We start from the raw sequence: 25,597 nt of genomic DNA on the forward strand, positions 1-25,597 counted from the left end.
TGGGTAAAGTATACAGCCTGTGGCAGAAACTGGTGACTGAATGTTGAGAATCGCCAATATCCTTGTTTTTTTTAAGAAGACTGTCCTGATGAAAGTGGTTTCACTAAAATATACACCACTGAAACCGGTAGACAGTAGTTGTTACATGGTGGAGGCCAAAACCATTTCTACCTATACCATGAACAACCTTATACATGTTTTTTTTTATATGTCCCACACTCTGTCTAATACATAGTACTTCTTGGACAGTTGTTGTGGGCTGTTTGTCTTCGTCTTGAAAAACCTCACCCCAAATAGGGAACACCTGCTATAGCACTGTATTGGCAATCTGTAGGTTTTTTTTGAGCTTTTAGTTCTTAAATCAGAGCTACCCTAGGATGGTTCGACCAGTCTATAGGATATTAAAGTAATTCTACTTGGACCAAAGTAGAAGTAGGTGTTTAACTCTTTTTAACACTTATTTCTCCCATACTTAACCAGGAGGATATCAGTGATGCTTTGAAGCACATTGTGCATAGGCGCTATACAAATAAACAATCAATCAATCAATCAATCAATCGGCACATACAGGAGTATAACAATTCTTAAATTGTTACTATTTTTCAAAAATGATTTCTCTTTGCCATCTTCTCATGTCCCTATTTTTGTAAGCGTCACACGTTTCCCGTTAGGGACCAGGCAGGGACAGTAAGTTTTTCCATCTATCCTTCTGTATTCTATATCTACCCTGTATTTCCCTGGTCACTGTGCACCACTGATCACCTCTGGTTGAGGGATTATTCACTGCTCTTTGGAAAACCACATACAGTTGTGTGTTGCCCTCTGCCGTGTTACAACACTAGCCTGTTATGGCTTCACCCTGTACACTGTTATTATCAGTGCCCTCCTTGTTATAATTGACACAGAGTCCTTCAGAACATTTTAAAAACAAGAGAGAAATCATGGACAACCCTTAAAACCTACCATAGAAAAATAATCCTAGAAGCTCTCGTAGATGGATGGTGAAATCCTTCTCAATAGGAAGTTATTTATTTTAGTTTTAAACAGAATGAAACCACTTACAAAACTAACTACTAAATTACAAAAAAGACTTCTCAATAAATGGCATATCAACAAAAATAGCTTCTTAAACATCTGAGGAGGTGAATGGAGTCACACCACGAGCACAGAACCATATTTTAATGAAGTGTAAAAGCAAAGGAAATATCGAGGCTGAGTAGCACAAAGGAAATACACCAAACACGGTCTATAAAGATTCACAGATCTTTTATTCTGCACAATTTACAAAGAAACATAGATACCGATAGCTCTCTGGCTCTCAACACCCTACAATGAGTACCAGCCCATCAAAGAGAGGAGAGAGAGTGCTGGACATCTAGACATTCGTACTTTTGTGCAGTTTTCACAGTTTATACAATTATATGCAGAAGGATTACATGAGTTTTAATTTCCATCAAGTTACAATTGTGATGTATATTCTCGGATCCTGCGATAAGCCTTAGTCTATATACCTTTACAATGTAGGTTGGCCTGTGTCCACGCTTCAGATTTACTCTGTATTTTCCCAACGTTTACACAGGGATGAGTCTTATGTGCGCAGACAATACTCAGATGGCAGTTCATACGGAGCACAAGGTCTCTTTACCCAGTCTAAACAGTCGGCTCTCGTACGGCCTCAGCATTAACAGAACTCAAAGGTCGGGAGGCTTGGTTGCAAGTTGAAAACACAGTCCACCATTTTAGAACAGAGAATCATATGAACAGAAATCAAAATGGCGATGACTCTAAAATGGAGGCGAAGCCGATCCAAAAATCGGAACTTTGCAACACAGTTTTCCCCATAGAGCAACCAGGCTTAGGCCAATATAAATCAAAATGAGGCAAATATATGATTTTCGTTTAACAAACCCTCCTTTTGGCCTAAGCCAAGTGCTAAACTACAGATTAGTTGGTTCACGAGTAACTCCACATTTCAATATCAATACATCATGAATCACATCATGAATCACATTCATCAGATATATCAATTGCCATAAGATCTGCGGCGAAAATGTCCTTCATCACAAATTCGTTGGTTATTCTTCCAGGTGCATGTACCTTTGGTCCTTTGGTCCTGGCGTTCCCATAGTCTGTGCACAACATCCCCCTAACATTGAACATATGGCAGGAAGACATTGTATACAGCAACAGCATAACAACAAAATACCCAGAATTATCAATAAGACTGAGAGAAGCTTCCATCCCCAAGATCGTAAGAAGTCCCAGAACCAAGTACTAAGATCCCAATTTCCCTCGGGAACGTGTACTTCAGAACTCAGGACATGCAGATTTTGTATTGTCTTAAAGATGGTCGGGGAGAAATCTGGTACGAAAACACAGCAAGCGTACCCCACTAATTTGCATACTCCACCACGCTCAGCCAAGATGACGTCTAATACCATCCGGTTTTGTAGCGCCACTTATCTGATTGCCTTCTGCTCTAGAGTCATGTTATAGAGTATGTCAGTGGTCCGGTTGATGGTTTTCTCCAGCACTCTCACTAGTCTCCTAATGTCCTCGGAATTCATAATTTGCCCCAAAATGGTACAAAAGATTTTGCTGCATCACCCAGAATTTGTGGAGGAGTATCACCACTCTCGTCCCGCCTCGGACGAGCCCTAGAGATTTCAGTGGTACTAGCTACATACACCCCTGGTAGCAGAATTCCCAAATAACAAGTTCCTTGCCAATCCCTAGGTAGCCATGGAAAAGCTTCATTACCGCAAACAAAGTAGACATGTTCGCCTACATACAAAGGTCTGTCCTCACTGGTCAAGTTTGCAACATTGGTGCAACCCTTGAAATCACCCATTGACTGAGTACCATTCCTTTGTATGCAGAAAGAAACAGGCTATGGTTAACAGTATAAGAAGGTGGTGTGGCATATCTATTACCTATAGGAGCCATCTTAAAATAAATCAGAGTTTGAATGGGTCAGGACAGTCTATCAGAAGGCCTAATAGAAGCAACATTAAGCTTGCTACTATTTGCAAAGAGGGAGCATCCCACAGGCGTTAAAATTCGCCTTTCAAATTTGTTCAAATTTGTCCCATTAAAATTCCCTGAGATACTTTCATTCCACCGGCCAAAGAATAATGCCCATGGAGAAGCATAGCATGCAGTAGTTAAAGGCAAAGGATGAATATACCAGCCCAACCCTTTTCCCCCATCTTGCGGTAAATGAGAGCAAACCCATCAGATTGTCCTATTCAAAATGGCATGAGTTATATTAATTATTAGCAGTAATGTATTATTATGATAGCTTTGTCTATGTTGAGAGTCTCTAGGAGATAGAGTGTACAGGTGTACGAAAGGTGTAGATACACTAGGAACATTCTCAGTAGGCAAGAATGTTTCAAGTGGGCGTATTTGTTCCATATACCAAAATCTTAAGGCAGCTAATCCTGTGAGACTGGTTAACGCAATTACAAGAAAACAACACATTTTAAAAGACTATGGGCCTCATTACGAGTCCGGCGGTAAAACCGCCTGGTTACCGCCGGACTCGTATTACCATTCCGCCTCCGTGACTCCTGGAAATAAAAGGGCATTACGACCCTGGTGTCCCGGGAATTCCGGAGGCGGAATTCGGTAAATCCCATTTTCCATTGAGTCCTATAGGACTCAATGGAAATGGGGAAGTAGAAACATCGGCACCATCTCGTGATGGTGCTGGTGTTTCCACGTCTGCCTGCAGGCGGGCGGTGTTAAACCCACCAGGTCAGACCTGGCGGGAACATCACCTCCCGCCTGCAGGAGTCGGGATCGGGCAGTCCGGAATTAACAGTGGCGGCGGGTTTACTGCCACTGTTATTGCCGGACCGCCCGACCTGCAATGAGACTGCATGTATTTGATCGTACATTGTCATTGTTGGCCACAGAGTCACTTGTTTGTTCCGAACGAGTAGGGGCGATAACAGGGATTGTTCCTTTGAAGCTGTTCTCTTTTTCGAAAAGATTTCTGCAAAAACTCTGTTTGCTGGTGATCTCCTGATCACGTGTTTTTGTAGTCTTTCCCTATCCCCAGCCACCTACTTTCTTTCAGATGCAAAAGATGTGGCGAAGGACAATCCCTTTAGTTGTTCCCCTGTAGGCACAGCCGAACCATGCAGTAAGTCTAGCTCCGTGGACGCAGATTGTACCTTGTGATTCCTGGTACAGTGTGATCTGTGAACAGTGTGTCGTTGCTTCCTGATGGAAGTGATGAATTTGCAGATGAACCAGACAAAGGTGCAAAAGGTAAATGTTTCAAGATATTTCCATCATCGCTTCATTGCTATGCTCACTTTATTTGTAATAAGACTGTTCAGGTGCAAAAGGATTTGTAGATTAGTGTGGAGACAAAGCAGCAATTTCCAGGCCCCACAGGCTCAGGGAGTGTCTACAGAACACCCTTGGTGTTGCTCAATGCTGATTGATCGTTGGGAACAGGGCAAGTAAGGTTCTCCTTATCTTCTTTGTTGTGTGGCAAAGGGAAAGGTATCCTCTTGACATGTGAAGAGTGAATCCAATGACGCTTTCCTTCCACTCGTACGGCAGTCTGTGTGGCCAATAGGACCTGATAGGGCCCTCTCCACCGCGGTGCGAGACAGGATGCTCTCTCAAATGCTTTAGTCAGCACCCAGTTACCAGGTCGGATGCTGTCACCTGGCCCCTCGTATTTGGCTGGGAGGGCTTCTTGCACCTGTTGATGAATCAATTACAGATTTTGAGTTAACCGGTCACAATATTCAGAAAGAAGTACATGCTCTATATCCCTCAAAGCACTAGCTTTAGGAAGATTCCAAATGTTAGCTGGCCTCCCCATCACCACCTCATATGGGGAGAGCCCAGTCCTAGTCTGCGGGGTGGTACGCATAGAGTAACACTAGCGGTAAGGCGTCCAGCCATTTCAAATTGGTGCCAGCACACGTCTTAGCGCGTTTGTTCTTTAAAATTCCATTGTGCCGCTCCACCAATCCAGCACTCTGAGAATGTCTGGCCGAATGGAACCGTTTATCGATCTGTAATCCCGCGCATATTTGTAGGATAACAGCAGCGATAAAATGTGGACCATTATCCGACCAGATGACCCTGGCCGAATGGAACCGTTTATCGATCTGTAATCCCGCGCATATTTGTAGGATAACAGCAGCGATAAAATGTGGACCATTATCCGACCAGATGACCCTCGGCAAACCAAACCTAGGAAAATATTCCTTGAGCATGATTTTCGCCGTCATCATCGCTGTGGCATCTTTTACAGGGAAGGCTTCAACCCATTTACTGAAAGCACAAATGACTACCAGAACATATTTGAGATTATTGCAACGCTCCATTTCAATAAAATCAAAGTGACTTACCTCAAAAGGGACAGAAGGTGGACCAAAACTACCCTTTGATGTTGATGTACCCTTCCCCCCATTGTGTTGTAGACAGACCATACAACTCTGGACAAACACTCCACAATTTTCGGAATGTTAACATTTACCCAGACAGTTTCTAACATTTTGCAAATTTTCCTAGCACATATGTGGGTGGGACCATGAGCCATTGAAACCATCATAGTGATGTACGTGTCTGGCAACATCCATTTTCCCTTTAAGTTATCCACCCAACACCCATCATCATCCAACCTCGCCAAGCCCTCAGCCCATTCCTTAGTTTCCTCTAGAGTGGCATCTGCTTGGATATTCTTTATGGAATCGATTCCCTCATCTATAGTACCGATGTTTGTGGCTTCCTTTGTAGTGTACATATCTGAATACAGATCAGTAGCAGTCTGTTTGGCTATCTGGTCAGCAAAAGCGTTCCCTTTTCCTACATCATCTATGATTTTCTGATGTGCCGCGCATTTCAGAATTGCTAGCTGTGTGGGAAGTGCATGTGCTGAGAATAGCTGAACTATCAAGGTGCCATATTGAATCTTCATTCCATGTGCGGTCAAGAAACCTTGTTCTGCACAAAGTCTGCCGAAGTTGTGAACCGCCCCAAAAGCATACTGAATATCAGTTCGGAAAGTTCACAAGATCGGGTCAATGCAATAATCTCTGCGGCCTGAGTTATGCGAAATTCTTTTGGTTTCCACAATCGTGCTTAGTGTAGTGATGGCATAAGCAGCAGTGGATGTACCATCCGGAAGTTTGAAACAAGAGCCATCGCAAAACAGCTCTACTTGTGGGTCGTTCAAAGGCGTACCTTTCAAATCAATCCTGCCTTTAGTTTCTTGTTCTGTGGTATAAAGGCAGTTATGTGACGTTTCGTCACTGTAAGCGATATCTTGCGGAAGAGTTAATAATTCACCTGGATCCAATACACAACATCTCTTAATTTGGATATGCGATGCTAACAAGATCAATTTGTATCTTGTTAATCGTGTGGAAGTGAGATGTTGTGTTTATGTTCTGTTTAATAGAGCGTCTACAGAGTGAGGTACCAACAAGGTTAAAGCATGGCCTAGGACAATTCCCTCGCTCTGTTTTACAGATGCAGCAGCAGCAGCGACAGCTCTCAGACATCTCAGCAAAGTGCATGCAACAGGATCAAGGGTGGAGGAAAAGTAACCGCACAGCCTATCTTCCCCCCATGTTCCTGTGTTAACACAGCCAAAGCATATCCATCACGTTCAAGCACATACATCTCAAAGGCGTTTTCATAATTTGGTGTGCCCAAAACCAGTGCTGAACACAGTGAAGTCTTGAGCAAATCAAAATCTCTCTGGTGTTCCAATTTCCACGGCAATGGCAAAGAAATTCCCTTCTTTCTCAAAGCCAACATTGGTTTGATCACTAGCGAAAAGTTCAGGATTCAACGTCTACAGTAAGAAGCCATTCCTATCAAGGCTCTGACTTCCTTCTGCATATTTGGGGCAGACATGCTAGAAATTATTTTACTTCGTTCAGGTGTCAATCTTCTTCCCTCCTTTGACAGGAGATAGACTAAATAGGCGACCTCCTGTCGACAATATTGAAACTTTTTCAGTGAAGCTTTATATCCATGATTTGCTAGATGAATAAGCAATAACACAGTGCCTTCTTTACAAGCACTTTCTGAATCTGCAGCCAAAAGAAGACCATCAACATATTGAAGCAATATACAAGTAGTAGGCAACTCAAGTATGTCGATCTGTTCTTTCAAAGCCCTACTGTAAATGCTCAGACTTCCCGTGTACCCTTGTGGCGCACGGGTGAATGTAAACGAGCGTCCCCTAGGTGAACGCATACAGGTATCTGCTATCCTTGTGTATAGGAATGCTGAAGAAGGCATTCTTAAGATCTACGACACTAAAATGAGTAGCAGAATCTGGGATCATCGGTAATATCGTTGTCACATCAGGCACAATAGGAAATTGTGGAGCGACGATCTTATTGATAGCACGTAAATCGATAATAAAACAGAAAGGAATTGCATTATCCCCTTTCTTATACACCGGTAAAATCGGACTATTGCACAAACTACCTGCAATTACTTCAATTACCCCACGATGTACAAAATCCGAAACTATACACTTCAAAGCTTGCTCACCATCAATCGAAATCATATACTGAGGAATACGTGGCAACTTTACTCCAGGTTTCAAAACAATTTTAACAGGCTCATATTGTAAAATACCAACATCATTGTTGTCAATTGCCCATACACATTCCGGAACGTCACTAAATTCTGGCGGCAAAGGTCTAGTCAAAAACTGTGAGACAGAAAATTGCTCTGGTGAAATCGTCAAACGCACTCCATCCGAAGAACAATGATTACCGCATATAATTCCTTCAACAGATTCAACCCCAAAACATTCTCACCACAGTTTGATGTCAAAAGAAATGGACAATGTTCTGTGAATGGACCCAGTGAAATTCATACCAGCAAAGAAACCGGACTAACCACTGGTGTACCAGAAAACCCTACAGAAACATTAGTTTGCCCTGACAGTGGAATGTCTGGAACCCGTGAATGGTCAATGGAACACTTCTGTGCTCCTGTATCTATCAAAAATAGATGTTTCCTATTTCCCACCATCATCTCAACATAGGGACCTTTCTGATTAACGGGAATAGGTGTAGGTTCCAAACCCTGCTTAGGGCAATCCTACCGAAACAAAATATCATCGAAGGGAATATCTTCAGAGAGATAAGCAGTAGAAGGATGATCAAAAATATTTCTATTATCCACACTCAGTGGGCGATTGTCTTGTGAAAAGGACTGAGAATCCTGAGAAAACTGGCTTCTACCAGGACCCCCTGCACCAGGGCGGCCTCTGGATCGTCTACCCATAATACCATATGTATTATTCGACCTCTGCTGGAGGATCGAGCATTGTGCTCGCCAATGACCCTCTTGTCTGCAATAAGCACATTGGTTTCGCGTGTATAGGACCCAATGGTACGTTACCTTGTGGAACACTTTCCCCGAAACTGTGTACTACCCCCTCTAGGTCCTCTAACAATCTGTTGCAACACACCTTAGTTTTCAAGTCTCCCTTTTTCTTTTCAATCCTTTACTTCTCATTATTGACTCGGTTTTAATAATACTGAGCCATATGCAACACTTCAGACTGAGACTTAGCATGTCCTGCGCTCTCAGAAGTCATAATTTGTGACTGGATGTCAGGTAACAATCCACACACAAATTTCTCCACAAATAATCTTTTTCCCGACTCTGTGCTTAAATACTGTCTGCTAAAATCTGAAAATACTTAGCGCCTGGGTCGTAATGACCCCCATAATCACGTTGATGCACACATTTTACAATTTCAAAGACACAAATGTGTGAAATATTGTCATTGCAAATATAAAAACAAAGGGAAATACTACACCAAATGCTGCTTTTGTTTCCCTAGACAAGTTTCAACAACAGGTCAAGTCAACAACTACATGTCTTCAGTTAGATATACCGCCTCATTACAACCCAGGCGGTAAGTTCCCTACTTTACCACCATGGTGTAAACTCTGTTTACACCATGGTGGATGGTGGATTTACCGCCCCATTCCAAGGTGAGTGGGGCGGTAAATCCCCATTCCCCATTTACCCTTCCCCATTCCCATTTTTGCCCCGTAGGGCATAATGGGAGTGGGGAAGGCGCTAATTACGGCATCGTAAATTACGGTGCCGTAATTAGCACTAAGGCAGGTTAGCGCCTTGCATTTTAACGCCTGCTAAAAGCAGGCGTTAAAATGGTAATCAGGCGTTAAGGGTTAACGGCGCAGACGGCGCCGTTAAACCCTTAATGCCTGGTTTGTAATGAGGCCCATAGTGTCAAAGGTAAATCACCTGAGAAAACATATTACATAAAAAGAACAGAAGAATCAAAATACATCAATGATTACAATGCAATCATTGTCCTTCCTTTGGAATGCAAACATAGATATGCAGTACATTGCAGGCAATTCCACTGCATTTGCACAATATGTCACAGCCTAAATAACCAAAGCACAGAAAACAGCGCTTCAGGACCTAAGGCATGATATATCATCTGACAAAACAATATCACAGAAATTGTACAGCATAGGCATAAAAATGCTCTCTCATAGAGAATGTGGCTGCTAGGAAGCTGCAGACTGTTTAACCGGTACTGCCTTGTATGGAAAATCTGAAAATATAGTGTGGCTAAGTCTTGGTCCAGCTAAATCTAGAAAAAGAGTTCTCAAATCATATTAAGACATAGAAACAATAGCCAAAAATGATCCCAACAGCCAAGACATTTTGCAAAAGAATTTACTAGACACATACTACCCAAACAGGAGTACCACTCTGGAAACCATGGGTCTATACCACATAGCACAAAACTTCACATACAACAATAATATTAAACCAGATGAAAAGAAAGGTAGATATAGAGTGGAAAATTGTGAAGGCAGCTTAGTGAAACTTACCAAACGAAGCTTAATTAATCATATCAAATTGTCATTAAAAACTCCTCACCATAAAGAACTGTATTACATGTCCCTGCTACAACTTTAAAAACCATGGAGAAAAGAAGAAGATTTACTAGATACCTATGACTCCTATGGAGACGCTTTCTAAGCAAATGGAAGCACTATTACAGAGGTAAACATTACACAGTACAAAATAATGTTGCAAAATGAAGAGAAACACGAGGAAGAACTCCAGGTCCAACTAGATGTGGACACTCTGAAGTTGTCAACCTTCTGTAACAGGAAGCCAAGAACTATCCACGCCGAGCAGACCGCTATGTCCACAATTGGGCATCTGTGCACCGGATTTGCCCTGTAGGATCCCTGCTGCGTTGTGGGCACTCCCTGACTCGACCATCTAATATTTTCCATGCCTACCCGTTAGCTACACCGTGCGACCCTGATAAGATGGCTGCCGCTCTACTTGTTGTTACCGTTGCTATGCAACAAGTTCCTTTATCTCCTGAAAAATTTCAGCCGGCAGGCGGAAGCCAGCTCTCTCGTGGAAAGGCCCTCAAGAGATAAGGCCCTGTATGCACCAGGAGGCCTCACTGCACCCGAATGCCAGGAGTGGACAGGAGCCCCCCCAGCATTGCCCGACACTGGTTGCTGCCTGAAACCCCCAGCTGGCAGCCGCTGTGTCCACAATTGGGCATCCGTGCACTGGATTCACCCTGTAGGATCCCTGATGCCTTGTGAGCATTCCCTACCTCAACCATCGAATATTTTTGGTGCCTACCCATTAGCCGCACCGTGTGACCCCCATAAGATAGCTGCCACTCTACTTGTTTTTACCATTGCTAGGTAACGGTTATTTCCCGAAGAATTTCTGCTGGCAGGCGGACGCCGGCTCTCTCGAGGCAAGGCCCTCGATAGATAAGGCCCTGTTTGCGACTGTTTGCGTGCTGGAGGACTCATTCCACCTTGTCAGACCTGCCTGCTACCCCTCTATCTATGGATTGCATTTAAGATGCTCTTATGACGAAAGAACAATGGATCCGTATGTGAAGTACAAACTTTAGAACAATGCCGTCAGCACCGCCAGTAATATGCCGGTATGTTATTCTGCTGTCATTGTGAAACAAGCTGCCTCTGAAATTCGTACTACCTTTACTGTATATCTACAATAGCCTAGTCACCTTGCATACAAACTATTTATTTAAACATTCAAGGGCACGCTGATCGTTCCGCCTTCATGCAACTTGCCCCGGATGTACACTCTCAGCAGTACACTTCCTACCACTTACTTAATCTCCTGTTACCAGAATATTTATTGCCTTAACATACTCCAGACATATGCTAGTATTGATTATATTAGGTTGTGCGCTCAGAAGTACACTACTATTGTTTGCTGTCCACCCAGATTCAGTTTTAATATAACTGCTCATTTGCGCACCCTGAATCCAGCCTACCACTACAAATTGTGTGCGTATTGAACTAGCCTACTACTACAAACTGTGTGCCTATTGAACTAGCCTACTACTACAAACAGTGTGCCTATTGAACTAGCCTACCACTACAAATTGTGTGCCCATTGAACTAGCCTACTACTCCAAATTGTGTGCCCATTGGACTAGCCTACTACTACAAACTGTGTGTCTATTGAACTAGCCTACCACTACAAATTGTGCGCCCATTGAACTAGCCTACCACTACAAATTGTGTACCCATTGAACTAGCCTACTATTACAATTTGTGTGCTCATCGAACTAGCCTACTACTACATACTGTGTGCCTATTGAACTAGCCTACCACTACAAATTATGGGCCCATTGAATTAGCCTACCCTACAAATTGTGTGCCTACCGAATTAGCCTATACCTCTTTATTAAAACTTGATCCAGTACATCCTTACAGCATGGACTCACTTAAACACGTGACACTCACTATGGCCACTATCCTTCCACTATTCCATAGTATAGCACCCTCCAACCTCCCGCCTAACACATGGAATAACTTACTACCCACCCCAACCTTAGGTTCGACCACCCCTATTAAGCACCGCTATCACCGAGAGAATGGATCGCTAAATTTGCCACCCCTCCTACACCTCTTGTACTCAACCCCACACACTTGAGAAACATTAAATTGGGTTCCCGCACAATCCCACCCAGCATCCTGAATCTCAACATGGCCTGTCCCCTGCACTCAAGAAACCTCTGACTAAGATCGCGTATCTGCACTAAACAGATACTAGCCAGAAGAACCATTGTGCCACAACAATTGGAAAGCAAACTCCTCCACTTGGGCAAATGTAACAACCTCAGACCCATTACACAACACACACAACTGCCTGAGCTATAAGCAGACCTGGCTACCACCACCATCAATGGAGCCCTCATCAATGCACATTCCATAGTAGCCCACTCACCCGACATATCAGATGCGATCACATCGAACAAGATAGACTTCCTTGCAGTAACTGAAACTTGGCTACACCCTGCTGCTGGACCCTCTCTCGCTATCGCTGTACTCGGAAACTACACTATTACACTATTATCAGAGCAGACAGAGTGACAGGGACAGGGAGAGGATTAGCCATCATTGCTAAAAAGAACTTAAATGTCAGAGAAGTTAAAAATATAGACATATCATCTGAGGAACTACTCTCGTTTAAACTCCCGCTACCCAGTTCCCAAAGTATACTCTTTCACATGATCTACTGACCACCAGGGGCTATTACCTCCTTTGAGGAGGACATCTCCCATCTACAAACAACCAGTACAAAACCTAGCTTACAAATCACATTACAAGGTGATTTTAATCTCGGCCAACAGGACCCGAATGATGCAAACACATCATCAATCAGTGAAACTATTACACAATTAGGTTGACACAACACATTAACAAACCCACACACACCAAAGGCAGAATACTAGACTGACTCGCCAAAGCTAATTGCAACATCTTGGTTACCGACATAACACCATGTGCCTGGTCAGACCTACACCTTATCACCTTTATTATACCTAAAACCACACAAGAACACACAATTGAGGGCCCGAAAACCCTAGCCAGAAACAAATGTCATATTACCATAGAGACCCTGAGACCTTTGATAAAGCCTATTACATCTAAAACTGGTATCTCTCCCAATACTAACCCCACAACATTAGTCACACTTTTCAATAACACACTGGAACAAGCCCTGAATCTAATAGCGCCTTGCAAATTGAGGAAGCCCAAACTCACTGCACATGTGAACAAATGGTTCTCAACAGAACTTAAGGCACTGCGCAACCTAAAGAGAACAGCTGAATCCAGCTGCAAAAAAGCACCATCGATCACTTCCAAGAAAAAATTCACCCAATCAGCAGACCCATATAAAGCTGCTATTATGAATGCCAAAAAAGAAATCTTTAATACAAGAATACACAATGCTAAATCTGGTACCAAAGAGCTCATCTCTATTTTACGAGAACTGGAATCGCCCGTACCCCACACAGAGGACTGCATCAAGGACAAAATCTGGTGCAATAATATCTATCAAGCGCTATCAAATAAAATAGCCCTCTTGCAAGCTAAAATAGAATCCAAAAAATCCAGCCCCACACCTAAAGACCTTGCTGACAACCAGCATACCCATCTGCCCCCTGACTGTCTTCTATTCCACTTCTCTCCTATTATGAAGGATGAAGTAATAAACATAATTGCGTGTTTAAAATCCTCTAACTGATTTGGTGACCTATGTCTTGCCTCAGTCATTAAGGACAGAGCCAGAGACCTGGCCCCCTTCATCACCTCATTGATTATTGCCTCGTTCAAAAAAGTCCCCAACAACCTCAAAGAGGCTTGGATCCTACCCCTACTCAAAAAACCTAACCTAAACCCCAACATTCCCAATAACTATAGGCCCATCACCACTGTCCCATTCCTCCTAAAAATACTAGAGAGAGTAGCATACCTCCAAATCCAAAAACATTTGGAAGACAACAACCTTCTAGGACTGCGACAATCCGGCTTTAGACCCAGGCACAGGGCAGAAACAGCCTCCTGGATCTAAAAATCCAAATGGACGAAGCCAAAGACAAGGGCAAGTTGGCCATTCTGGTCCTGTTGGATCTGTCTGCAGCCTTCGACCTAGTTGACCACCAAATTCTCACCGAACACCTCTCTTCGGCTGCTGCTTTCTCCCAGGATGCTACCAATTGGATTCGGTCTTTCCTATTGGACAGAACAACCAGGGTCGGTTCCCCTTCGGGCGGCGCTGCTGGAGACCCTGTACCAATCCAATGTGGAGTCCCCCAAGAGTCTTGTATCTCCCCTGCACTTTACAACATATTCACCAAGCTCCTCTTCAACTGCTTTGATGACCTGGGCGTCACATACACCAACTATGCTGACGACACCCAGGTCCTCATCGCCCTCACAGGGAATTATGATGAAGATGTTGCTAAACTGAATGAGATCTACCTTGAAATACAAGCATGGATGGCCACCCACAGCCTCTGCTTAAACGACGACAAGACAGAACTGCTTATTGTCGGATCACAGTCCCGCCTCAACAAACTGGACCCTAGGTACCATTCCTTCACCATCGACGGTAATGTCATAAAAGTATCGAAGGAAGTCAAAACACTAGGGGTATATCTTGACTCCACACTCTCCCTTAAAAAGCAAATCAATGCCACCATCTCAGCAACAGCCTACACCAACAAACGTATAAATGCCTGCAGACCCTTTCTATCTACCAACAGCTTCCTCACTTTAGCTAGAGCCCTCATATTGTCAAAATTAGATTACTGCAACACTCTTTTCCTCAGCTCTTCTAACCACAACCTGAACAGACTGCAGATACTGCAGTACAATGCCCTCCGCACACGCTCTCAATCTTCCTTGGAAGGCCCACATCACCACGATCTGAAAGGAAACTCACTGGCTCCCCATTTGCGACAGAATTAAACTACGTGCACTAGTCATCACACACAAATGCCTATACTTGACAGCCCCACTGTACCTTTCAGACAAATTTATGAGACAGCACTCTATCAGACCAACCAGATCACCCTATCTTCACCAACTAACCATACCAAAGTTTAACCTGAACATTGCTGGTGGAGCAAGCTTTCCGGTATTTGCAGCTAAATACTCGAACACACTTCCTATGATGATTAGAGCAGACACGTAATTTTGGTTGTTTAGAGCCAAAGTCAAGGAACTTCTCTTCACCCAATAATAGAATTAATATATGTCATAACCATGGCATCCAAACTGTAACTTGTTCACATTATGACTCACTGTACCTTACCCTGAACCATTCTGTAATAAGGTCCATTGTACCATTCACCATAATGGTTTTTGCTAAATATTCTGTTTGTGCAACAATATGCAACCACTGTTGATATGAAAAACTTTCTTAGCACCTAGTTACCCGAGGGTTTGGCTGTGCTTTACAAATAAATAAAATTAAAAAAAACTAAACCACTTTGACAGTCACTAATAGCAAAAAATGAGCCATGACTGAAGTAGAAAACGCCATGTGTCAGTATGAGCAATCTACAGAAGACTTTGCTGTACTAAAATCACAACTAGAAAAGGAACAGCGTACCATTTTTCAAGAAGTAACAACATGGTGTGCAACATGAAAGTAAAAATTGTATCTTCCAAGACTATAAACCTATACTGCTATATGTGAGTGGTCAAGCTGGTTCAGGCAACATGTTCTTATTCAAAATCATCAGCAAGATCCTCCAAAAATTGTCAAACAACAAATTGTCAGCTGTTGTAACTGCCCCCACAGGTTTAGCTGCCTACAACATAGGCAGTGTCACTTTAAACAGATTACTTACTACTCCTTCCAGTAGAACACCAACACAAATTAGACTATTACAAACTTTCCTTAGAAGCTGCAATGTAACTACGCAGAGTTTGAAAATGAAAATGCTGTTAATAGATGAGGTGAGCATGGTTTGCAATCTAATGTTAGCCTTCATTCACCTCAGATTACAAGAGTTACTGAAAACGACAATCAAAAACTCTTTGGAGGAAAACACATTATAGTTTCCAGAGATCTTCTTCAATTAACACCAGTTAAAGGTGAACCTATTTTTAAAACCTTAGGACACAAACTATGCCGTTAAACTCTTGGCAGCATCGGAAATGTCAACCTTTGCCAACATTTCCAATACAGAGAATTAACTGAAAATATGTGTCAGTCTGCAGACCTCACATACGCCAACATTTTAAAAAGTATTAGAGTTGTGTACTATCTCAAGAAGCACAAGCTATATTAAAAATCAGGCACATCCATGCTCTCTATGGCCATAACTCATGTGCTACTGATGTCATGGAACAATTAGCACACAGAAATGTCCATTGTATGTCCTTGATGACAACTCTTGCAAGCTGTTCAAAATGTAATGAAGCAATGTTAACAAAAGAAATGCAACCAATAGTTCAAATTTGCTCCACAGACAAACTGGACATACATGGTATGACACTACCCATGTGTCACCAAGCCACAACAAGGCTAAACACCTTGGAAAACTCTATCTCTAACACAGCTGGTTTGGAAAAAATATTTTAATTATCTTTAAACTGCAGAGTAATGCTTAAACGTAACCTTGACGTGGACCAAGCACTAGTTAATGGAGCACTTGGTAGAGTTGATGGCTTTCAAACATACCCATGTGTGTCTCTTTGACAAACTATCAGAAGTTACAAGGATAGGATGCTCAACAACCTGCTTCCTTCTTTTCAAAAATATGTATGTACACAGAGAACAAATTTCTCTAACTCTAGCATATGCGGTCACCATTCACAATTCAATAGGTCTTACCCTAGATAAAGCATTGATAGATATTGGTAGCACAGTCTTTTTAGTGGGCATGTCCTATATAGCACTATCATGCTTACGTACACTTGATGGACTATTTATGATCAACTTTGATGCAAGTAAAGGAAATGCTGGTATTCCTTGCATTCTAGAATACAATAGACTGCATTCACTCTACACCCCCATCTAAAAACATATCCTGTTCCGCAAAAAGCAAAACGTTCGAAAAGAAAACTACTTCAGACTCAAACTATGCAGGATCTCACAGCAATTCCTTCAAATAAAGTTAAAAAAGATGATACTTCATCAAGGACCAAAACCAAAGAAAAATCTACTGCTCAAACTAACTCAAATACCTCTTCAAAGAAACAACGCACACTCCAAACAAATGACTTGGACACAAAACTGTCATGTCCATTCAAATTTTCAAATACAACTGGTGTAAATTGCTACGCAAATGTAGCTATCAACATTATATTCCAATTGCCATCAATTATTGACAACATTTACTTACACAGGACAGACCAATTGTGTTTGCAAATGCTAGTCCTTCACAGAAATTCATCAAACAATCCTGACAACACTTACAGTGTTTCTGGAATAAGGTGGGAATTGGACTACTGTGCTGGAATGGTCAAATTCACTATAAACACACACAAAGATTCACAAGAATTTCTAATGTACTAGAAAACAAAAACACACCTATAAATGAAATCTTCCAGATTTCATACATGTGGAAAGATTCATGCACTCTTTGCAGCCATGTCGCACAAGAGAAAGTTCCTAATGAATGTTTTGTGTATGTATCCATACCTAACTGTGAATCCATTCCATTTCAGCAACTTGTACAAAATGCAAACCATGGCAGATTATGTACTACCTGCAATTCCGATAATCATTCCACCTTACAAATACAGACACATAGTAAATATGTAATAGTAATGCTTTTACGTTACAATGCAGATGTTACCAAAAACAACTGCAAGCTGAGTGGATTCACACATGGTCAAGTATCACTTGGTAAGAAAACCTTCACAAAAATAAGTATAATCTACCATGCAGGAGCCACAACCAATGCAGGTCACTACACTGCATATATAACAAAGAATTGTGTATGGTTCGAATGTAATGATACTACCAATACACTAAAACATAGATTACCAGCAAATCTTACTTAGCATTCTTAAAACCAAAAGTTAATAACTAATCTGTGTATGAACATAAACAAAACTTCAACTTCAAAACTATGAACAGTTAGAATATGCCAACAGGTATACTAACTGCACCACGATTCTGCAACAAGCAAACAGATAAATGAATACCACTAAAATGAAACAACAAATGAACAGTTAGAATACGCCAACACATATCTAACTTTCCCACAAGCCAACATATAGATGAATACCATGAAACAAGAAATACACAGGGCCTCATCACGACTTGGGCGGTAACGCCGGCGCTATTAGTGCTGGTGCTATCTGCCCTACCGCCGAACCCCCCGGCGCTAATAGCGCTGGATCACGAGTTCGGCGGTAATGGCATTCCCCATTACCCATTGGGAATGCCCCATTCCCCATTGGGCTCAATGGGGAAATGTCACGCTCATACCGCCGGCGGATTTCCCGCCAGCAGTATGAGCGCAAATCTTCGTCGGATTTCCCCCCAGCTCAGAGCTGGGGCGAAATTTGCCGAAGCCCCGATTTGGTGGACCATTAAATCCGGCAGTAATAGCGCTACCACCGGTTTTAAGGGTTACTGCCAAAGTCGTGATGAGGCCCACAGTTAGAATACGCCAACAGGTATCTAACTGCCCCACAAATCTGCAACAAGCCAACAGATAGATGAATACCACTAAAATGGAAAAAGAAATAAATAAATAGAATACACCAACTGCTATCTAATTGCAACAATAATACCACCACTTCCAAATCAAAAACCATACACCTATTCATTTCCTCCTCCTGAAAACAATAAAAGAAATATATTGTACCACAATATAGAAAGTGTTTTTTTTTTTTTTAATCCAGCATGGATTTTTTTCCCACAGACCTATTGATTTAATAAACAAACACAGGAACTGAGCACATTGCCCAGTATACTTGTTTGAACTATAGTACTTCTAAAGTACTAAGTATGAGGGTCGACACAATACAGAAAAGTCTATTATGCAATGCAATAACTCATTATGAACTACCTACACTAACATATGATCTTTTCTTTTATCACAGAGATTGAAAAAGAATGTCTACTAAAATTGCTCATGTCATGAAAAAATTGCATAGAACCACAAAATGTCAAACAGTATGTATATAATGATTGGACTCACAGCATAACAAGCATAACAAGCAAACACCTGGCCATAGATCACAATGCAAAATGTTTTTTTGTATCTTATGCTGCAGTGCTTGTTGCCAAACCCTACAATCTTGACTGCATGGCCTGGCCACAACTCTACATACAGCCTCAACAAAGGAAACAGTAAGTATATAATAATTAGACTCACAAACACTGCAACATAACACAGCCATGCAAACGAACACCTCGCCAATAAATACAACCCAAAATGCCTAGAGTATTCAATACCAACATTCTGAACACAATCCAACAAACAAACGAACACACATTGTCTCACTATCCTATAAACACTATTACACTACTGCCAATTAGTACACACATTTTTGAAAACATATCCCCTAGACAGCCCACATACCACAGTCAAAATGTTTGGTAGAATGGGTGTGTTATGCTGCGGTGGTTGTGGCTAGGGCCTTGAGTCTTGGGTGCATGGCCGAAGGCCTACGGCCATGCACCCATAGAAGCAAATACCTACCAAATGACCACAAACCAAAAACATAACATATCCACCACAAAACCTACCCACTTCAATTCTTCAATTAACATTCTAAAAAAATATTACAACCAACATATACACTCTTCAATATATACCCTCTTCACCGATTGCCCTACTAACGACCCAAAACCAACATCATACTAAAGTAAAATAGCCAGAAGTGCGCCCAGTGTTTAGTATGTCCGTGGACAACCGTAGTGACCGCGGACACCGCAAGCACATCAAGGCCTTCTACCACCTAAAATAATACAGCATTTGACCCATCTCTTACTCCCCCACCCTCTCCAAGCACACACACACCAACACACTCCCCAAAATTGGATTTATGCTCACTTCAATGCTGCGCTGTCCGCATGCTTTACCCCAACCAATCAGCAAACACGTCTTGTGTCCACGGACATGATGCAAGCTGATTACCCAATCAGTGTCCTGTCGGTGGAGGGAAAAGGGAAGTGTGTCCGCGGAGCGGACATAGCTTTCACTAATTTTTTTAGACCCACTTTTTGGTCATTTAAAAAAAAAAATACTGGACAGATTTTCACCAAATTTACAAGAGCATGCTTTTGCGACCAAGCCGCTGTTCCTGCCACAAATTTGGTGAAAATCCGTCCAGTGGTTTGGGCAGTAGGCGTGACGGAAATATTTTCTCCATTCAGTCTATGGGAATAAATACATTTTGGGACCCCCACTATAACTTTTCCCCCCTCGACCAAAACTCACCAAACTTTGCAAAATAATTTGGAGTGGGCCTTATACTTATTTTTGCAAAGTTTGGTGAGGATTCGTCCAGGCAGAGCGAAGTTATAAGACGCCCAAAAAGTGCTCTTCCTATGGGTTTAGCAACTTAACCATAACTACATGGCCGCTACTGCAGGCCCTGTAATATAGACATTACAAGGCCCATTGTAGCGGCCGTGTAGTTATGGTTAAGTTGCTAAACTCATAGGAAGAACACTTTTTCTGTGCCTTATAACTTTTCTCCCCTTTGGGTGAATCCTCACCAAACTTTGCAAAAAGAGTATATGGCCGGCTCTGAATTTTTGAGGAAAGTTGGGCGAGGTTTCGTGCAGGGGGTAAAAAGTTATAGGTGGGGTCCCAATTTCTTTTCCCATAGACTGAATGGGGAAAAAACTGCACAGCTACAGCCCAAACGGCTGGACGGATTTTCACCAAATTTGGGACAGAAAGTGTGCTCTTGTGTGTTTGGTTTCAATTGGACCAGTATTCATTTTACAAAACACTGAAATGTACATCCCAAAAAATTAGTGCTATCTCAGTCCTCTCTGTCGACCCATTTCCCCGTTCGCTTCGTGGACCGATGTCTCATTGGCCTGCGGTACGCCGTGCTATCGGTGAACAGTGGACGCGGCCGGTGGTTGGTTGGAGGGAAGCATGCTGTGCATCGAAGTTTTTGGGAAATGCTGCCATGGTAAATCAGAGGACAGTGTTGCGGTGTGTTTGGCAAGGGTCTACACTACTCTGTGCATGGCTGGGCCTTTTGTACTTAACACTGTGCATACTCAAAATAGTCATATGTGGAACCACTGCCCCGTCCTATTTCCCTGTTCACAGCATGGTCAGAAGTTTGCTTGCACTGCAGTGTGCAGTGACGGGATGTGTGAACAGTGTTCCATGCTGGCGGCATGTTGTATCGGAAGACAATGAAGTGGCAAAGGATCAGAAAATCATAGTGTACGGCGTCTCGTGGTGGGAAGAAGCGATGGAAAGGGTGCAGGAGTGAGAAGAACGTCACGTGATATCTATCAATATACAAGATGTGGTGTGACAGCGGTATGCAGAGGCAGGCACATTTGCTGAAGTGGAGTGCATTCCATGACCCATGACGATGTAAACATAGTGTGTACTATGGTGTGCTGTGTGAGGTAGTTTGTAGCCCCTTGGCTGCATGCCTGCAGCCCTACCACAGAAAATGATGTTGCTTTTATAGTTGTGGGGATTGGTTGCAATTATTACACTTTGGACCTGATGGAGTGCCGACTCCTCCAGTGTGTCCTGTGGGAGAAGTGCTGAAGTAGTGGATGCTTAGCAGTGGCTAGGGGTGACCTGGATGTACCTGGCCACTTTTTCACCTGCATAAGTCTGTTGTGTTGATCTGGATGTGGACAAGGGCAACACTGTTGGGTGTATGCCAAAAAGACTGTAGTCACCGAAGAGGCTAGGCTTGCTCAATAGCATGCCACCATAACGCCAACATGCACTTTTAAGTATGCATGTCTCCGCTGGTGGCGACATTGAAAACATGTTTGTGCAGGTCCTTGTAGACGTGGTTGAACAGCACAAGTGACCTGATATGCTTCCGGAAACATATGGTACCCATTATGCCACCACCTTGCACATTAGGGAGCCACATGGTGCTACTTGAGGTTGATATCAGTTGCTTTTTGCACCACCCATCATATGTTACGGTTCTGGATTGTGGTATGCGGGAAATGTTCTGTTTCATGAGGCCATTATGTTGTGCTGGGTATAGGTAAGGCCTACAGTATTGGGTGCATGTCCAAGGGCTGTATGTCGTTGGTTATGCACCCAAGAGCCTATCCCTTGACGACAGCCAGCATACCATAATGCAGCCATGTACAGTTGCCTCTGCTTGTCTCTGAGGATGGTGACCGTCGAATAATGGGTGCACAGAACATTTCACTCTTGGTGGAACAACCACAGTTAGGTGCTATGCGTTCGCAAGCACATGCTGTATGTTTTTGCACGTGTTGCACATTAGGCTCTAACATGCCCATAGCTAGAGGTCAGGAGGTGTTTTATAAACAGAATCATGTTTGCCTTTATGTGCAGTGTTGGGATGTTCAGCATCGACTTTGACAGCATTAAGGAGCAAGATTTTTACTGGGTGCAAGGAAATGGAATTTTTCTGCCCTCCATTGGCAATGCTGTTTTGTTTGCCACTCTGCACGCAGCATTGCAAACAAGCCTGTAGAACTGTAAGAGAAGTATTGACGTTCAGTACGTACAAGTGTGAGGAGTAGAAGGGAACAAGAATGCATCAAAAGACATTAAAAAACTAAAAATGTGTAAGCAAGCATGTACATAACAAAAACAGGACAAAAACAGTTTAAAAAAAAAAAAATTCTAAGACAGTACTAGAGACCCAACATGCAAGGGAAGTGACATGGGATCGACATCACAGAGTCGTCAAGTAAGTAGTGCAGATTAAGTGTACATCATGCAGTTATCTGGGGAGATGAGCAGAAACAGCAGACGTGCAGAGAAAAACTTTGATGTTTCCTGGAACCGGTGATGGTTCCCCTCAAGTGTCAAGGAGGCAGGGAGCATGTTGCAGAGGGAGACCCAGGTGAAAAATCACATCTCATTTTTATAGAAGCGCGTGAGCCATAGTCTTCTCCCTTTACTGCTTGCAGCCACTGGGAGCTATTGGCGGCATTTCACCGCAGGACAGATACCATCCCAAGTCACACCCTCATTTTCTGGATGCGTTGCAGAGGGCGGAGAGTGCAAAGGGGCACATTTAAAAAGAGCCTCCTGCAATAGTGCAGCCTACCCAGAAGTACAGCTGCACAGACAATGATCTTTTGGAAAGTTGCTTTCCCTGGGTATGATAGAATTAATGCTGCTATTGATGCAATTTTTGTATGCTTTATGTAGGAGGTGGGTTAGTGGGGAAAACATTTTGTACCATTGTGGGAAGAAAAGCAAGGAATTCCTGTGTGGATATTACACTGTATGATATGGGTCAATGAGAACGTTGCAAGCACATACCACTAATGTGCCACTTCATGGTGGGAGATGGGAAAAAACAGTATGCCTCTAAAGAACGTAATGGCTGCTCAGTGGCAGATACCAAGCGCAGAGGAACTTATAACACAGTAATACGCATATTGCAGAAACATTTTTGGTACCTTACATTTGTGGTAGTGGGTGCGCAGGTGGATGAATGTGGATGCACACATTTTGCAATCTATTACCGAAATGTGTAGTGGACGTGCTGGCAAGTGACAGTACAGTAGCAGGCTGATTTTCTAACGGTACCAATGAAGTGTTGTGCAGCACAGCCAGTGTTAGATGGTAACGTCATCGACGGAATTGGTGGAATCGTGTGTGCCCATTTACCTGTACCCAATGAGGTTGTGCTGGACAAAAGGCAGTAGAAAGGGAAGAAGGACTGGTACTGGTTTCCTGGGGTGCAGATCTTGCGGTACTTTTTCGAACCACACGTGCGAGAATCTGCGCTTTTTACATTGTTGTCCAATGAACATGGGAGTTTTGGAATTATCCAATCGGGTACTGTGGGTGTGGTTCACTGGAAGGGATTTTCAAACTGCTGTACATTATTCTCTGCATAGTGGGGCTGGTTGACATGGCGAAACCTATTGTGTTGCCTATAGGTGATGCCTTTCTACTACATCTGCATGAGAATTCCCTGGAAAGAAACTTTGATTGGAATTTGGGGTTGTAAGCAGTGGTCGCATTGTGGAACGGTGTGTGCGACCGCTGTTTCCCCAGCATGGATGCACTTTGCAAAGACCTGGCAAGTTTTGGTAGAGGCAACGTGATCGTTCTCCACTACGCTGGCATGCACATGGATTACATGTCTTGTTTAGGTTTGTTCCATCGACTAAAGAGGTTGCTAAAGCTTGTGAAGAGGCGTTTTCCCACTGCCAAGGTGCTGTTCTAATTGATAACACCATGAAGAATGTGGGCCACTGATCATGGATGTTGTTCCGAGCCAGACGCAAGAAGGTGTGTCATCAACAGAAGTATGTATATTTTTTTGTCCGCTGATGGGATGTTCTTCTGCAACAATGACCTCATTAGTGGTGGAAATGAGGAATTTTTCAAACCGGATGGCATTTCTTTGTCACCCATTGGTAATGCTGTTTTGTTTGCCAGTCTACAAGATGCGTTGAAGAGTTTAGTTTAACAATGTTCGCACAAGAAAATAGAAAATAAATAAAAAGGAAAAGAAGGTCTTCTTCTAGAAGCCTTTAAAATACAAAAACTAGCAAAGCTCTTTTAAGAGCTGCCCCTTATAACAAACTTCCCTACCCTGGTTTCATGTTATGCCCCCACGCTTAGACACAGCATGAAGGCCACATCCGGACATTTTCAGGATGGCGCAGATGGAAATGGGACTATGGAGCCATAGGGAGTGTGCAATAACATATCTAGGCGGGCTGTGTACGCAGAGGACTATTCTACACAACTGATACTGTTACATGCAGACCACTTCAATGTCATTGGTGGAAGCATGCAGAACTTTTTACAGTACGCAATGACGGCGTGCTGCAAAGAAGAAACTGGAAATGCAAGAAGAAATGTTTGTGCTTCATTTGGGTACATGCACATGCATATACTCCCTTTTTCTGGAATTTACCAATGACTTTGTGACAATGGGGACTATCGTAGCTGTGGGTGTGGGTGCCACCAAGGCCCGTGCATAATTTTCACAACTACTGTGCTTACCTAGGCACAGTCAAATAGCTGGTACTAGTTGCAGACGCGCTGTAGGTGAGCGGATGTGGTGCACCATTACTTGCAGGGCAAACCTATGTGCCGCACTCTGCTGCTCAGAAAAGGGGCAAACACATTACACGGCACTTCTACGATATGCCTTTTGGGCGGATTGTTGTGGAGACTTTTCACCCAGAAAGCAGCCGTACATTGTTCGGAAACATGCATGCATGTGCAATGGGACATAGCGATGTGTTTGTAAGCCTGCCCTTTCCAAAAAAAATACTGTGTACATTGCTCAACCCTATGCTTTGTCGCTGTTGGAGAGTCTGGCTCCTGTCCCCGAAATGAGTGCCCATGCGCACTGTTGGTCTGGTTGCCTGGTCAAGTTGGCAATGGTGTTGTTGCGGATTTTAGGGGGTTTTCGGTTTTACCTGTAACCATAATGTCTCTGAAACAATGTTTGTCCATTAAATTGCGTAGGTTTTTGCCAGTGCAACTTAACCATAACGTTCCTTTAACAACATTTTTTGCCAGTGAGAGATATATATATATATATATATATATTCAAGGGGACGTTATGGTTAAGTTGCACTATTT

Source organism: Ambystoma mexicanum, chromosome 11 (genome assembly GCF_040938575.1).
Source record: "Ambystoma mexicanum isolate Mex_15411 chromosome 11, UKY_AmexF1_1, whole genome shotgun sequence".
In the NCBI taxonomy this organism is placed as follows: Eukaryota; Metazoa; Chordata; class Amphibia; order Caudata; family Ambystomatidae; genus Ambystoma; species Ambystoma mexicanum.